At 34.2% G+C, this 11,888-nt stretch overlaps 2 pseudogenes; one reads left to right on the forward strand and one right to left on the reverse strand.

Annotated features, from left to right (window-relative positions):
- Window positions 1–1,326: 1,326 nt before the first annotated feature.
- On the forward strand, window positions 1,327–7,439 carry LOC125206106 (acetylajmalan esterase-like; annotated as a pseudogene).
- A 429-nt stretch (window positions 7,440–7,868) lies between these two features.
- On the reverse strand, window positions 7,869–9,683 carry LOC148923055 (uncharacterized; annotated as a pseudogene).
- Window positions 9,684–11,888: the final 2,205 nt, after the last annotated feature.

Genomic DNA, 11,888 nt, shown 5'->3' on the forward strand with positions numbered 1-11,888 from the left:
GAAGGAATAGGTGATGCACAGAAAGAGGCGCTCATTTGTTTCTCACAATTAGTCCCTCGCCATATCAATTCTCCTTACATGAGTGTTTGATATCATAGTTAACCTATTATGTCAGCCCTTGGTTTTCTCTATGGCTCATCCGAGTCCACAAATTTTTCCTTAAAATACAAAGACATGTATCTCACAAATTTGATCGGATAAGATTTCTACCTCATTTATTATGATTTATTAATACCAAACAACAACGAAAAAACTAGGGCTGGGGAAAAATATCGAAAAAATGATATATCGCTCGTATCGTATTGAAAAATATCGAAAAATTATCGAATTTTCGATACGATACGATATCGTATCGTAAGTTTTTGATACGATAACGATATGAATTTCCTTATATCACGATATATCATTTTATATCGAAAATACGATAATATCGAAAAATTTCGATATATCGATATTTTCGATATATATCGATATTTTATTTTCGATATATATCGATATATATCGAAATTTTCGATATATATCGATATTTAACGATATATCGAATTTCGGTACGATATATCGAAATATCGATACGATAACGATATGAATTTTTTTTACATCGAAAGTTCGATATATCGAAATATCGAAACTTTCGATACGATAACGATATGAAATTCTTTCATATCGATATTTTCGATACGATACACGATACAACGTTTTCGATACGATATATCGTATCGACCCACCCCTAGAAAAATTCTTCATTCGAGCTTATCTTGACACGAAGCCCGCATTTCTTATCTTATTTAACAAATCTTGTTATATCTCATCTTTCTTATCAAACGACACGGAGTATATGTTTTGGTCCCTTATTTGACATAAATTTGAAGATTAAGTTTTTATCATATTATTACATATGTAATAATTACTACTATTCTTATTAGAAACATTTTAAATTAATTATCTAATGTGTAATCTAAAATATGTTGGTATTATCAAACGTTAACTAAGATAACGTCATGTTCTAGGCTGCGAAACAATGTACTCCTTCCGTCCGCGAATAGGAGTTCCGTTTTTCCATTTTAGTCAGTCCGCATATCGGAGTCCCGTTTTTCCAGTTTGCACAAGAAACACTTGTTCCCGCTTGGTTCAATAACTGGATTTTCTTCAAAACCTACATAATTAAACAAGATCAACACATGTGTATAGGACGTTAATTAAATCTTGTTTATCATATTCTAGTTAATGCAAACAAGACGAATCATACCTTTCCATTTTACATGATCATGAGGCTTAGGTTGAGTAATACGCTGCCTTTGTTGAGAGTTTTCCTCATATGGATCGTCCATGCTGTATTTATATTATTGGTTTAGTTGTTTTATTGTTGTTAGAATTCTAGTTTGGTATAGATATATATGCTTTAACTGGTATATTTAAATTAGACTCAAATATGTTTAACCTATTAAAATTCTGACAGCTAATTATTAACTACTAGTATTTATATTCTGACATCTAATTAACCTTGCGCGTGGACCCTTTCTGTGTTAGAAAAATTAAATAGAATAAAAAAGGAGTACTTACAAGATTTATTTTCATCTTTAAAATACTTTTATACGTACTCCCGTAATGTTTCACGATCCCTTGTCGTAGGCATAAAAATAATACTAATATACACTATTATCTTCAACATTAAATTAAATACTATATACTCCCTCCGTCCCCCATTAAGAGTCACACTTTTCCATTTCGGTCCGTCCCCAATTAAGAGTCATACTTCATTTTTACCATAAATAGTAAATAGGTCCCACATTTCACTAACTCAATTCACTCACATTTTATTATAAAACCAATATAAAAAATGGGTCTCACATTCCACTAACTTTTTCAACCAACTTTTCTTTACATTTCTTAAAACCCATGCCCGGTCAAAGAGTGACTCCTAATAGGGGACGGAGGGAGTATCATTTAAAAAATCAAACTACTCCATATATATAATTGCTAATCCTTTCAAACTTCGAATTCGATAAGCTTCTTATAAATATTGGTGTTTGTCTTTTTCCTGTTATAACTTGGAATTCGATAGGCCTCTTATATACATTAGCGTTTGTCTTTTTTCTTGTGATAATCCACTCTAGGTTTTTGTCGATGGCATTTAAAGTTATATCAAGTGTTTTTGTTGTTTTTGGTTTATTTTTTTTCTGATGGTGTTGTTCGTAACATTTTTGGGCATTGTCATTTCAATGAAATTTATCAACTGTGAGCGATGTCGGAAATCTTATCAGAGAATACCCTGTAGGGGCATCCACAAATTTCGCAAGACTTCCGTACGGCCAAACCTTCTTTGAGGAAGCTACAGGGCGTTGCTCCAATAGCCTTTTAATGATCGACTATATTGGTAAGATTAATATTAATTTATTTTGGTTAATTATAATAGTTGCTTTTAATATAATTAAAATCACGATTGTTAATATATGATGAACAACAATGGTTGTTGGGCTTCCTTTGCTTCCACTGTACAAACACATGGGGACTTGGTTCGAGAAAGGAGTCAACTTTGCCGTGGCTGGTTCGACCGCATTGTCTTCTGAGGCGTTGGCTGCTCACAACGTAACGAATCCGGTGACAAATAGTTCTCTTGGCGTTCAATTGGATTGGATGGACTCCTACTTCAATTCCACCAGCCATGAGATAGGTAAATCATATATACCCTTTGTTTTACTATCTACTCTATATATATGTAGTAGAATAATTAATATGGAGTATTTGGTTTGGTCAGTATATATAGATCGTTTCAAGAAACTCCGAAATGCTTTGTTCATGGTGGGAGAAACCGGTGGGAACGATTACAACTATGCCATCTTTCAAAGGAAATAGATGGAGGAATTGAAAAGCATGGTTCCTCAAGTGGTTGAAGCCGTGATTAATGAAACTAAGGTGAGCTACATCAATTAGAGAAAATTGTCAATTTTCAAAAATATCAAATTAAATCATCACTTTTCCACCTTTTACAATTCCTGATTAATACTATATCTTATCCAAAATTTTGCATTGTTCTTCTATATGACGATCGAAAATTATGAGATGATTCATTGAAGATATATTGTTAAAAATATAAACAAATTTAATCAATATTATAATCAATTAAATTAGAAAAGATATGCTTTAATTTGCTATTTAGTTATGATATTGAAAGTTATGAATATGATTGATGTTGCAGAGTGTAACAGCCCGCCTTCCTAGGGTACAATAAATGCGGCGGCTGCTACCCAAACAGACTCCAAAGAAGTAAACATAGGCTAGGGTTTCATTCAAAGAGTGTTGACCAAAAATTCGAAAGAACTATCAAAGGATTTAAAACAATAACTTAACCTAGAAGTTTAAAATAAGAAGGAAGGTATCATAAATAACGATCAAAACATCTGAAGAGTGCGACGTAATATCCAAGACAAAATTACAAGAAAAGGCTAAGGTCTCAAACCGAAGGCAAGATGCCAATATTCCAAAAACAAATTCTAAAGTGTATCAAAATTCAGCGGAAGACGACCAAGAGAAAGAATAGCTATGTATGAAGACACAACTATGCTTGAAGTTCATAACCACCATCTTAATTAATTAACAAGCTCAACACCCGTCACCACTCGCCATCGTTCAACCTGCACATAAGGAAAACACATGCAAGGCTGAGTATTTTGAAATACTCAGTGAGCTCATTGCCAAAACGTTTTATAAGTTATGCCACCCTTACCAAGTGAACTCGAGTTTTAAGCAGTTAAGAGAAATATCACGAGTATCACAAAATATATTTTCATAGACTGGCCAGTCAAAATAATCCCCCATTTTCTCATCAATATAACAATCACAACATTCCATGGTGCGACGAAAGTGTGGCCACACTTTTCGCCCACGAGACCGGCCGACTAGCAAGGACGGCTCCCGATCCCATCGTGTACACAGCCTGGTAGGGCTTGCGGCCCATACTCAGACCCGAATTCGTATAAGCATATCCAATATCACATTAAAAACAAACATAGGCATGGCATAACAGTTAAACCACCCTTATAACACCAAACAACATTTTGATAAAATAAAAGAGAGTTTTTAGAGTAAAGCCCACCTCGGCTGCTTAGTTTTCAAGTAGTTTCGCTTTTCCGTTATCCGGCTTCGCAACCAAAGTTTCACCTTTTAATCACATAGGCACATATCACAAATTAGGTTCAATACTACTCTTACTCATGCATGTCTAAATTCTCTTTTTCCCTTTTCCCATTGATTTATCTTATCATTACTAACTAATCGAGATCATGTTTATCTCACAAGATTATTTAGCCATCAACTACACACTACTCAACACAACACACACACATACACGACACACACACTCACGCCACACACACACACACACACACGCCACACACACACATGAACATATTCCCACATCCCTTTTTCACTCAACCAAGATGCATGAGGGTTCAAGGAGACCGATTAATCGGTTAGAAGAAGAAAAAGGAGGAGAAGAAGAAGAGTAAGAAGAACTCATAAACAAAATACCTTTTTAGAGAGAAACAATCGGTAGAAACAAAGTAGAGACTTGGTTCTTCAAGAATCTTGGCGTTCAAACTCTAAATTCTTCTCAAAGGATGACAAAATATTGGTGTGTGGAGGAAGAAAATTTGAGAGAGTGAGGAATGGTGGGGGACGAAAATTTAGGGTCTAGGGTTGGGGTCTTCTCTTATTTATAGTGCTCAACAAGATCTTTAGGTAATTAGAATAGAACATTTGGTAAGATTTTATTCTACACAATAATATTGTGAAGTAGGGAAGAAGAATTAACAAAAATAGATCCTAGGGCAAAATCTCATGATTTTCGAAAATTAGGCTCCCAAAATAGCCAAGGCTTTGTTTTGGTATATTTTACGGAGTAAAATAAAATATTACGGAGCAAAATAAAAATAAGGATTCTCCCAACTTGGGATGGAAATAGGCGTCCCTATGCCTATTTAAATAAGGCATGGATTTTTAATATTGCCTAGAATAAGGTAAGGCAAGATCTCTTGAAGTATGGAAAGATTTGGTAGAATAATTAAATTCTAGGTATGGAAGGAAATCAAGTAAGGAGTCAAATAAAATAAAATAATTCTTTCCTTCCCAAATATAGTGATTTTCGAAAATCACTAATAAATAAAAGGGGGTTTTCGATTTTCTCTAGAGATAAGGAATAATTGGGTCTTGGATTTAATTTGGATAAATATCCCAAGAATTAAATTAATTCCGGAAAAATAGTATTTCTTCTTCAAAAATCAAGGGGGTCGAAAATCACAAGAATTGGGTGGCAAGTATTTTTGGAATTTTCTCTAATATTCTCACTCACCCTTAGACAATTAATCTACCACATAAATCTCATAATTTAATAAATCACATGCCACATCATAAAATCAATAAGTTTGACTTTTCAAACTTTCAACGCAAACCCTAGACTCAACTCGGCCATAGCATCACATGCAATAAATGCATTCACGACTCCACGTCATCACTAATAAATTCTAGGGCTCTAAAATTAGGGTTCTAAATTCCGAGATGTTACACAGAGATTCATAAATATGGGTGCAAGAAGATTGGTCATTCTTGGAAGCTTTCCAATAGGCTGCCTTCGGATATACTCTCTCCGTCCCACAAAAGATGTCACACTTTCCTTTTTAGTTTGTCCCACAAAAGATGTCACATTTCTCTTTTTGGAAAAAGTTCTCTCTCATATAAATATAAAAATTATATTTTCTCTATCCATTTTGACACACAAAACAAAACCTTCTAAAATCTTGTGCCGTCCCACAAGTGTCACATCTTTTGTGGGACGGAGGGAGTACAAAACAGCATTCCAAGGCGCACCCCTTGACAACCAAAATTGTGTGACGGAGCTGAATGAATTCGCAAAGTACCACAATGAGCTTCTACAAAAAGCCATCGTAAAACTCAAACAAGAGAATCCCAATATAATCATAGTCTACGGCGAATATTACCATGCTTACCTAGATCTCCTCCGAAAGGGAATAGAGAGAGGATATGAGGTAGAGAAGGCTTGCTGTGGAATTCGATTTGGGAAGAATGTGTGGAGGAGCTAATGTCAGCGTGTGTGAATATGTTGATTGACATCTGAGTTGGGACGGCATCCACATGACTCAGCAAAGCTACAAACACATGACCGCATGGTTGATACCACGCTTCTTTTTTGAACTCGCCTGCTTCTGATCATTTATCACTTTCTTTTCAGTTTCTTGCTTTTTTATCATTCATTTTATTCTTTGATTCCAAATTTTTATGCTACTTAATTAAATTTATCACAATTTGTTTTTGGATATTTTCTTGTGCATTACTCCATTTTTTTTCGTTGTCCTCTTCTATTTACTTTCTTCATGCTCCCAAAAAATTACTATTAACTAATTAAAGAAACATATTCAAAACTAGTATGTATTGATGTCGAGGGAATTCTATGTCTATAGACTCCTGTAGTAAATCTAAGTGATATTTTTAAGATAATGACACACTAAGAAAGTTAAGGATCTAAGATTGAATGTATTATATCTTATGTCAACTATATTAAGTCTAAGTAAAAGTAACCTTAGTGATTTAATATTTCAATTTTAAAATTTATGGGATCGATCAGATTTTGGACAAACTCCATGATTTAAATGGCTATTAATCTATTTTTAAAATAATTAAAACTTTATTACTTAAAATTCAATTACATAAATTTATAACTACAATATATTTTGAACTCCATTATACCTTATTTGTTCTCCAGTAGTGGGCTAATATAAGTTTGAAAGTAGAATTTGGAGGAAAGAATGTGTGCCGTACTAATAGAGATGACAGTTATTCCCGTTAATGTGTTTCCTTTACCGCAATGCAAAGCAACGCCGCTGTTTCTTTTATTCTTCACAATTTGGTTTAAGAAGAAAACCCATTTTCTTAATTGCAAACCCTAAGGCCTAAACTATATACTCCCCCCGTCCCATAAAAATATGAGCAATGAGTATGATACGAGAACTAAGACAAAATTGGTAAAGTAGGAGATAGAGGGAGAATGGTATGGTAAAGTAAGAGAGAAGAGGAGAATGATAGTTAAAGTAGTGTTAGTGGATAGTGAGACTCATATTATTAAATTGATATAATTTTCTAAAAGTGTAATGCATACGTTTTTATGGGACGGACGAAAATGGAAAGTACACATATTTTTATGGGACAGAAGGGGTACTATTTAATCCATCGTCATCTTCATTACTTTCCCTTTTCCTTGAATACCATTGCTTCTTTCTTTAAGTTTGTTAGCAATGTTAGGAGAGGAAGAGGCATTGAATTTGAATCCATACGGAGATGGAATTGCATGGGTTAGGGCTTTGATGATCGGAAGATGGAGTTTTGGGCGTGTTTATCTCGCTACTCTGCGAAACCCCTCTTCCGAATGAAGGTTTAATCTGATCCACATATTTTAATATTTAAAGGTATAATTTGGTCTTAATTTTAGACTATAATGCTATAAGCAATATAAGAGGACCCTCTTTAATGTTATATAATTATTGTCTCATTTGCAAATTCATCTTGATATGTGTATATTGTAACTATTAAAAGAAAATAAATTGAATAGATGTGAACATAGATACTAATACGAAAATAAATTGCATAGAAGTCAGCATAGATACTAATACCTGATTTTCTCCAACTCAAAGTCACGTAATTACATGAAAAGAAGTAACAAGCATCTGTCTACAATTCAAAGTCACATAAATGCATGAATTAATAAAATAACCACCGGCAACGGTAGGTGCGGAACCATTTTAGATACTTTAAATTTTAGAAAAACAACAACAAAATCATGCAAAGCATGATATGTATATTTAAGTGAAGTTAGTGAAATGGACGAAACTCTGTTTGCCGAAAATGCCACGACCATAATAAGTGGTAGAAATGACATCTCTGAGAAGTGGAAACTGCGACAACACGAAAGAACAAATGGGAAGACATGTAAGTGCACCCACTGGCAATAGAATCCATGCCTTCTTCTGCCTAAACACTAGATACAACGTCGAACTAAAGGCAACCATCATGAACAAGATGGACAGGAAAAGGATAAGCAGACCAATGCAAAGTCGCTTGGGCAGTGCATACAGCAAGTCTTGCTCTGCATAACGCGAGGTGAGACTGGACAAGAACATCAACAGTGAAGTGGTGATTTTAAAAACCGAAACTGCATCTGAAATTGCAAATATTGTGAATGTGCTTGACTTGTAGAACATCGGATAACCAGACTCTGATTGGTTGCCGCCAAGAACTATGATAGCTGCAGCAGTAATAGTACATGAGTTAGCCGTATCATTCATCCATTTCTCTCCTTCTATTTTCAGCTCTCTATGTTCTCTAGTAATTGTTTCACCATTCTTATTTGGATGTATCCTAGTAAATGGATTAAGAAATTTACCAGCTTATTGATTGCTTCTATTCTACTACTAATATGCTACTATAAATATGAATATACCTGAAACCATTGTAATTCACGTTGCATCTGGAGAGCTGCACCCGATACTAAATTGAGCTTGTTAGGAGGTGCCAATCGTGCGGCCAAGTGAAGGATTGAATTACCAGAATTGTCGATTACTTCTGAATAGTTGATTCTGTAGTTGCTCGTACGATATATGAGATTAAACCCTTTCTCACAACGGTTCTTGACGGCCACATGGAGAAAGTTCTGATTCAAATAATTCCTAGTATGAATTGCAAAAGGAAGTGTCCTTACAATTTCCTCTACAACATCATTATTTCCTGATTCAGCTGCTGCTATAATGGTGTCTTTGCAGATAGTTTGTGCTTGTCTGTAGTCTAAAGGTTCTATAAGGTTGCATAAATATTTCACAAGCTCCAGCGCTTTCTCATGAATCAATTTCTTTTCATGAAACCAATTAATGCCAGGCGCTGAAATGCAAACAACATGCGAAAATAAAGCATGTCACATATATAGATTGCCTGAGAGTAATAAGATTCAAGTATTTGATAACATGGCAAAGAGTTGAGTGCATTTTTAGGACACCTTGGAGCCTCTGTACCAAAACCATTTTAGATAAGAAATTAGTAATAGTTTTGAATGTCTACATGAATCACTTGCCTAGAATAGTTTGGTTCTCAATATCCAAAGATTGTGGCTTCATATCAATCTTCAAAATACCTTCAAAATTTTAAGGTAATACTCAACTAAAATAATAAAATACTCACACCAGTATATGGGATGTTTCCGGAAGCCGAGTTGATCATCCTCGTCCGTGGAGAATGTTGTTGATCTGGATGCTATCTTCTCCAAAACTCTACCAATGGCCATATAGGGATACTTGTGAATCAAATCCAACGCTATATCTGATCATCGTAATTCACATATAGTATATACAATTAGAAGCTGTTTTGATGTTCTGTATGATTATATATATCTTGATAGATTACTTACCAAAAAAGTCAGATCTGATCATGAGAGGTACAAGCGTGAGGCCTCCATCACTATTGAAAATCAACAACTAAAGAATATTCCTATAACCGTGATGGGGGAATTTGTTGATATTGTTCGAAAGGTAGAGCAGCTTAGGAAATCTGGTGACCAGCATTTCCGCAGCGTGATAGTTCCTCGCGGATGCAGCAACGTGCAGTGGGTTATTCCCAACCGAATTCATTAAGGTTAATGAGGAGTCATCAGTGATCAAATCAAGCAGATTGGACACAAAGCTTTCTGTGCAGGGCTGTTTCTGAATACGAGCTCAGCCTCCTTTGCACTGCCGCAGGATCTTGATCCAAATGTTGTTTAGCCATGTCCCAATCACCCCACAGCGCAGCTCTGTACAAATCCGAGTCTTTATGCCAGTCTTCCCCTATTCATCACCATTACTAACTAACCTTAACTAATTTCATTTTTAATGCCATGTGCTTTGTGTGCATTGTTGCGTTTGCGTTTGAGTGCAGATCAGTGTGTATTGTGTGTACTATATTATGGTTTGTTTGTGTTGATAGGTAAATATTTTTATAACTATTTGAAATTCTATATACGGTTGTGCTAGTGTGCTAACTATCTTAATGTGCTACTTGCTAACTAATCAACACATTATATTAAAAATGTCAACACAGTAACGTGAGTATGTCAACAAAAATTTATCTTGACATTTTGCTCAATTACTACTAGTTCACTAATCAATACATTATATTAAAAATGTCAACACAATAACATTAGTACGTCAACACAAATTTATCTTGACATATACAAAATGACAACACAAATTTGTGTTGACATATTCATGTCAAGGGGAGTTTATCCATGGTCAATTTTGGAACAAATCCAAAAAATTATATTTGTACATCGTAAAAAAGATATATTTGTTTTGTGGAATTAACCATTTACTTTCTTTTGGAAAGAAATTATGTTCAAACAAGCAAATATGTCATGGTTACAGGAGTCTATCCATCGTGTATAGGCTTTAAAGGCATCATGGCAGAACCGTCAAGGTTAAGTAGGGACCTAACATATCGAATGGAACAATACATAGACAAGTAAATCCCTTATGAATTTGAATTCTAAAGTATTCTTTAATTTCATTTGTTGACATTTTAATATAATATTTTGATTTAGTTAGCAAGTAGCACATTAAAATGGTTAGAATTTGATCACATCCCTTCTATATACTCCCACTATTTATTTTGGCTATAGAATTCAAAGTACAAAATTAAGTGGAAAGTATGAGTATTAATTCCATGCAAATCCAAATTAAACGTTCTTACAGAATTTAGAATTGAAGACTTTAATTGGAAATCCGAGTCTCCAATTCTAGAGTACCAAGGTACCCTAAGGATTAGCGGCATTGTTACCTTGGTAAGTGCCGGTGGAGGAAGAGCTCACCATGCCAACTGCCGAACTGGATTGTTGCAAGGTCGATGAGCTAGCCATCTATTCTCGTAGGATCACAAATTGTCTTTGTTTATTCCTTTGTAGAGCTCACCATGCCAACTGCCGTGAATGAAACCATCTTCCTACTTATATATTTTAGTCTTTGTTTATTCCTTTATAGGATCACAAATTGTCTTTTTTTTTAATGTACTCTATGAATGATACTCATTACCTAGTGGCGATATGTTAATGAACAAGTATAAAATTTAGGTCAAATATATAAAAATTACGATACACTTTTATTTCAATTGTGTATGCCAGCGGAATGGATAAGGTGTGCCTAGGGGTGCTTAAACGTTTCTTCGGTTCTCGGTTGATCGGAACCTAAACTGGAACCGGCCGATTAATTGAGAAACCGGAAAAATCTGTACGGGTTTTGACCTTATAAATAAAATCGGTTCTGGTTCGGAATCGGAGCCGACCGGTTCCTAACCGGAAACCGGATTATAATTCAATTTTATCTTTTTATAATTTAATTAAATTAATTTTGAATTAAAGTAAAATAATTTGAAACATTGAGTGATTTAAAGAAAAAGATAAAAATATGTAAAAAGAAAGACATGTTGTAGTGCGACTTGAGAAGTAAGATTAATTTCGTGAAGAGTGTGTTTGTTATAATATATAATTTCAATTTTATGAAATGCAATTTGGATTTTTAATAGTAATTGATTTTCAAATTTTCTATTTGATAAAATTAAATAATTTTTAAAATATATTTTAATTTCAAATTCTTTTGTTTGGTAAGGGAAAAATTAATACTCCCTCCGTTCCTGATAATTTGTCACTTATTTCTTTTTTCGATCGTCTCTAAAAATTTGTCACCTTTCACTTTTACCATTTTTGGTAGTGAATCAACATATTCCACTAACTCATTTACACTCACATTTTATAATAATAATAATATATAAAAATTGGATCTACCTGCCACTAATTTTTTCAACTC

This window comes from Salvia hispanica, chromosome 6 (assembly GCF_029641045.1).
Source record: "Salvia hispanica isolate PSC_SH4W2 chromosome 6, Shi_PSC_v1, whole genome shotgun sequence".
NCBI lineage: Eukaryota > Viridiplantae > Streptophyta > Magnoliopsida > Lamiales > Lamiaceae > Salvia > Salvia hispanica.